Genomic DNA, 5,905 nt, shown 5'->3' with positions numbered 1-5,905 from the left:
CGTCAAACAACTGAACTCCAATTGACTATATCGAATTATTGGGGATAAAGAAATCCGTGTGATGTTGAGCCGGTCTCCAAATACTTCACCTCCATGACGAAATAAAATGTGCTCTTCAAATTTTTGATATATCCATATTACTTGTAGCCCCCAAGGGTCGGGTCATCAGTGTGTGATGGGCCGGGTCTTCGACTTGAACCTCGTGATCTGTGAAACATCTTAGTGCCGTAGCCCCCAAGTGCCGGGTTGTCTTGCCTGCGGCAACCTGGGACTTTAGAAATTATGATCTGAATAGTGTAGCCCCCAAGGGCCGGGTCGATTACTTGTGGCGACTCGGGTCTTCCACATTCTTCTCTTTTGAAAATAAAACATCATATGATGTAGCCCCCAAGGGTCGGGTCACTATGCAATATTGAGCAGGGACTTTGAAGATCTGACGATGGAACCTTGAGCAGCAATGTGCAGCCCCCAAGGACCGGGTCATTATAAAAATGATGAGTCGGTTCTTCCTTGAATCCATACTTGAATAAAAAGCGACATGTAGGCGGGTCTGTTGATGATGTGATGATTTGAAAAGCGGATTGCATTATCCCCCAAGTGTCATGCTGCATGCTTGCAGCGACATGGGACTTTTATTCTTTGATGTAATCTTGATTTGAATAATGTAGCCCCCAAGTGTCGGGTTGTGTGCCTGCAGCGACTCGGGGCTATTCCTTCCATTGTAAAATATATCCACTCTGTGAGCTGATGATGCCTTTGTGATAAAAGAAATCCTTGACCGTGGTTGCAATGTAACCCGGAAAATATATCCTTGAGAAATCCATATGTCGGAGAAATCCATAAGTGTTGTAGTTTACTACAGAGCACAAGTTGAAGAAATCCAAGGGACGGTCAATTAGATGACTCGACATTATATGTGATAGGGCGGCTCTTTGACAATAGCCAATTTTTCCGAGCTGGCTTTAAAAATCCCAATCATTTAACAAAACCATGATGAAAATCCAGCCAAATTGGCTATTCAAAGATATATTTGCTCATACAAAAAATTATGCTTTGACCTGGTTTATAGACTAGCATGATATATATGTATGATGCATGATGCAATGCAATATGATGCATGTATAAAATAGTGTTGGTTTATGAGATTTGAATCTTACTTCAATGAAACTAGCTTGTTAGCCACTCGTTTATCCTTGCTTTCCGTAAGCCGGCACTCGCGACCAATCGATGTTTTAACCTCGATAGTTCAGGGTCCAACTGGATTGACAAATCGAGAGTACACGGGATTCGGAGTAGCATCATGCAGACAGGCAGGTTTAACCAAGTTTCAAAGAAGGCGGCTTAATAGCCCATGGAATATCCTCGCTTTCTGTAAGCCGGCACTCGCGACCAATCGATGTTTTAACCTCGATAGTTCAGGGTCCAACTGGATTGACGTATCGAGAGTACACGGGATTCGGAGTAGCATCATGCAGACAGGCAGGTTTGACCAAGAAGGTGGCTTAATGCAAATGGAGTATCCTCGCTTTCTGTAAGCCGGCACTCATGACCAATCGATGTTTTAACCCGGATAAGTTCAGGGTCCAACTGGATTGACTTATGATGAAACGGAGTACACGGGGTTCGGAGTAGCATCACGCAGACAGGCAGGTTTAACCTTGAATTCTTGCCATTAAGCTGGGCACCCATGTTTGAACTATGCAGCATGGCGACTCGTCCTCTTGGTCGACTTTAAAATACCTGCCAATGAAGCAGTGCACCCATGTTTGAACGGCGCATCGTGGCGACTCGTCCTCTTGAGCAACTTTAAAATGCCTGCCAATGAAGCAGGGCACCCATGTTTGAACGACGCATCGTGGCGACTCGTCCTCTTGGGCGACTTTAAAATGCCTCCCAATGAAGCAATAGCCCTCAGGGTCGGGTTATCTTGCCTGCAATGACCCGGTGTTCTTGAATTATTCAGCCTGGTTGGGTTTGGCGAGCCATGTCTGTGTAGCCCCCAAGTCTTAAGTCGACTCAAGGAGGCGGCTTGAGATTCTCCATACTTGATTGTGGCAAAAGCCGAGAGAGAAACATGCTGGTACCCTCTCCATCTTCGAGATATAAAGCCACTTATTGTAATGAAGAAATCTCCTGATGTGTTGATGTAGATTGGACCGTGGGGACGGCGGCTTGCGCACTTTTGTTGGACGCTTTTCATAAGAGAGCACTGCACCGGCAGGTTGATGTTGAATGTGAGAGTTGTCCGGTGATTTGGCATGAACTCGAGAATTGGCCGTGGCGTTGTAAGCCGCCTTGGTCGCGCGGACGTGAAAGTTTGGCCGCGTCATTGTGTGTCGTCTTGGTCGCGCAGATATGAGAGTTGGTCGCGTCATTTGTAAACCGGCATGGACAGTGAGTTGGCCGCGATATTTTAAGCCGGTGGGTGAGTTCGTTGAGCAACGCTCGTAATATTATATGACATTTGTAGTGAGTATTTGTCCTGCGCAGAAAAAATATTGCAGACAATAATTATTCTCAAACAAAAATTATACTGATAAAATAAATATGACCGATAGCACCTGACATGTTTCACAGATGAATGTGAAAAAGCTTCTGACATATTTGATATAGATGATCAGACCGTCGGGGCGATGTCTTGCGGGCCTTCATTGAGTGGTTCGTGCGAGTAGGCGCGACACTGACGTGATGATGTTGATCGGGTTCTGTGTGTGTAATATAACACTACTTCTATACTGAATAATTATCTAGCACGCTTTAATTAACCCTGAGGATCCGCATGGCAGCTAGCACTTTTGTTTTGAATGATCAAGGCCCATCTCCGTACAATTATTTGATGGCTGGCGGCTTGCCGTTTGACTGGTCTGACATTGAGACGAGCCATCTCCGTATAATACGTGGTGGATGAATGGAGTGTGAATGATGAATGGTTTCCATCAGGCTGCAGGTGGGAGCGGACCTAAGTGGGACTAGGTGGGCTATCCCACTTATATCATTTTAGTGGACTTTCACTGGATAGAAAATAAATTAATCGGGTTATCCCACATAACCCATTGGAACCCACTTTAGCCCACCAACCCCTTATAGATTTCTTTCGTGGACAGAGGGATCAGACGAGGCGCCGGTCTTGCGGTAGGCGTCCTTCTTCATGTCGCCGAGCAAGAGTGCGAGCTCGAGGTGGAAGACGAGCGCGATGTAGAAGCCCTCCAGTGGCTCTGGCCCGGCGCCGAACCTGGTGGCGGAGAGCTCCCAGAAGATGTCGACCTTCCGCCGTCAACGTCGAGGCTCTTGGAGCCCTTCTTCTTGGAGAAGAGCCCGGGCTTGATGTCCGCCTTGCAGAGGCTCTGGCCGGACAGGCCGTCGACGGCGACGCTGAGGTCTTGCCCCATGAGGCTCTTGCTCGAGTGATGCTCATTCAGTATCTGTACCGCTGCAGCTTGTGAAAGCAAGGAGACCCAACTCAGGGTCCAATTTGTTACACTACCCAATTATCAAAATCAAGCCAAATCCCACTCTACCGCGGTACAAACACACCCATCCATCCCGAGTCTGACAATCAATCTCACACGCACAGCCTGCTAGTTCTTCTCCACTTGCACACATCCAAGATCCAAACACAACAGGGGTGACAACAGAATGCGAAAACCAAGAATGAATTGCCTGGACACAGCAGCATACCCCTGGATCCCCGACCAACCCACGGAACCGGACACCATCACGACGGATGCAAACCCACCCGTCCTCGGGGCGCCGTGGTACGCCGGCCGGCGGCCAGGAGAAGCCGTTGTTCTAGGTTGCATCAAAGTGCCACTTCACGCTTGATGGAGATGCATGTTCAGCGGCACCCAGAGGCAGTCGGAGCTCTGCTCGCCTTTGCCCGCCTCGGTTTTGCCGCCATTGGAGCCACCGTCGTGCTCATCCTTCTTCGTGTTGAGGAAGCGGTCGTGGGTGTCCCTCTCCCGCCGCATCGCGTGCTGTTGCCGGGACTCGTGGAGGTAAGGTTGCGTGCTCGTCCTTCCCGTCGCGCGTCATCGTGCTGTTCCTTGGGGCAGCGGGGGACAAGGCCAAGAGGGCGTTGTCGTGGCCGGGGACAAGGCCAAGAGGGCGCTCTCGAGAAACCGCCGCTGGAAGCTCCCGCCTTCACCGCAGAAGCCGCCGGGAGGGGAGCAAGCTGGAGTGGGGAGAGCAGGACACATCAGAACCATGTCTTGTGTTAAGTGGGATATACTAGGATTCCATTTAACCCATTTAACGTTTGATGGGTTACCCATAATTTTCCACCAATCTGTAGTGGGATCAGGTGGGTTGAGGTGGGATGCCGGCGAGCAGTCCCACCTGCAGCCTGAGGTTTCCTCCTCTGGCTATACATGCGTATAGACGGATGGATGGATGATTCCGTGCTCTGGCCGTACAACGAGTACAAATCCACTTTTTGCCGACTCTACATGCAACCGAGCCTTCTTCTCTCCATCGTTTCAATACGCTCGTCATCGAAATTGATTCCACATCGTACAGCAGCAACCTGTCTCCGAGACTGACTCCACGTTGTTCAACAACAACCAATGCGACCGTAGCACCTTTTTTTTTGTACACCTCAGAGCAATAGCGTCTCACAATTTGTTTTCAGGCTTCCTCACGCAATATGTTGGAGTTGGAGCAAACACATGGAGTCTTGTTTGATGGAAAAATAAAATAAATAAACAGACGGCTACTCCTGTCCGGCCTGTAGCGACGCGGGGAGACCGGCGAGGCGGCCGCGACAAGGGCGACTCGGACGGCGCGCGGCGACGCGGGAAGGCCGGCGAGGCGGCTGCGGCATGGGCGGCTCGGACGGCGCACGGCGATGCAGGGAGGCAGGCGAGGCGGTTGCGGCATGGGCGGCTCGGACGGCGCACGGCGATGTGGGGAGGCCGGCGAGGCGGTTGCGGCATGGGCGGCTAGTACGGCGTGCGGTAATGCGGGGAGGCCGGCGAGGCAGCTGCGGTATAGGCAGCTCGAACGGCCCGCGGCGATTTCGCGGCGCGGCGGCTTGAGGCAAAGGAAGCGTTGTGGGCGCCTCGGAGAGGAGGCCGCGGTGGCGAGTCAAAAATGAGGTTGACTTCAAAGTCGACTCGGAAATATGCTGGTGGAGGTAGAGAAGAGGACGAGCCGGCGGGTCGAGGTGGTTCGGCAATGTCGACGGCCGTGCCGTCGCGAGCAAAGCTGCCTGGAAAGGGAGGGAAGGTGGAGTCTCTAGTCGTTGCAAGGGGAATCGGAGCGCAGCCCTGGATATGCCCGCACGGGGGCCAAAGAGCAGCAGGTTGGGTGAGGCCGTGGCGGCTCGATCCATGACGGAGGTGAGGCGCGGCGTCGTGGCGTGGCCATGGCGGAACGATCGAGTTTGTGGCGGCCTGAACTTTGCTGTTGAACCCGGCTCGAATAAGCTGATTCCGTACGAGGGTACACGATGTACTACTGGTAGTAGTAATTGACGTACTATTATTAGTATTGCTTGATTTCCAAAGGAGAGAAATTTCCATCAAATCTGTTTCTTGACTTGCTCTTCTACGGACATGGATTTTGACTGCGCTACTGCTCCATGCAAACCACCACCAGTACTTTCGCAATTGTGTGCTCGTAGCAGGTTCTTTGCCTTCCTGTGACTCGTTGCAACATCTGACTATCCCAAAACATTGCAGCGCCTTGTCGTAGACTTTTGGCGAGTCCTTACAGCGTGTGAGGCGGCTGCAAAATCTTCATGTTTCAAACTCACACACGTTATTTTGACTCCTCGTTGTTCGTCCAAATCGATCTTGAAATTAGAGTTGATGTAGATCTTTGAGCCGATTCTTGCGAATCCAGCGGGACATAAGCTTCTCGGTCCCTAGAAGAGATCCCTTTAAGAAAACAATTTCACCGTGCGATC

At 50.9% G+C, this 5,905-nt stretch overlaps 1 pseudogene; it reads right to left on the bottom strand.

Moving 5' to 3' along the window:
- Positions 1 to 3,028: 3,028 nt before the first annotated feature.
- LOC123412537 lies at positions 3,029 to 3,389 on the bottom strand (annotated as a pseudogene).
- Between the last annotated feature and the right edge of the window lie 2,516 nt (positions 3,390 to 5,905).

The sequence above is a fragment of the Hordeum vulgare genome, chromosome 7H (genome assembly GCF_904849725.1).
Source record: "Hordeum vulgare subsp. vulgare chromosome 7H, MorexV3_pseudomolecules_assembly, whole genome shotgun sequence".
Classification (NCBI taxonomy): domain Eukaryota; kingdom Viridiplantae; phylum Streptophyta; class Magnoliopsida; order Poales; family Poaceae; genus Hordeum; species Hordeum vulgare.
Note: the sequence above shows the minus strand (reverse complement) of the source record. Positions and strands in the feature narration are given on the sequence as shown.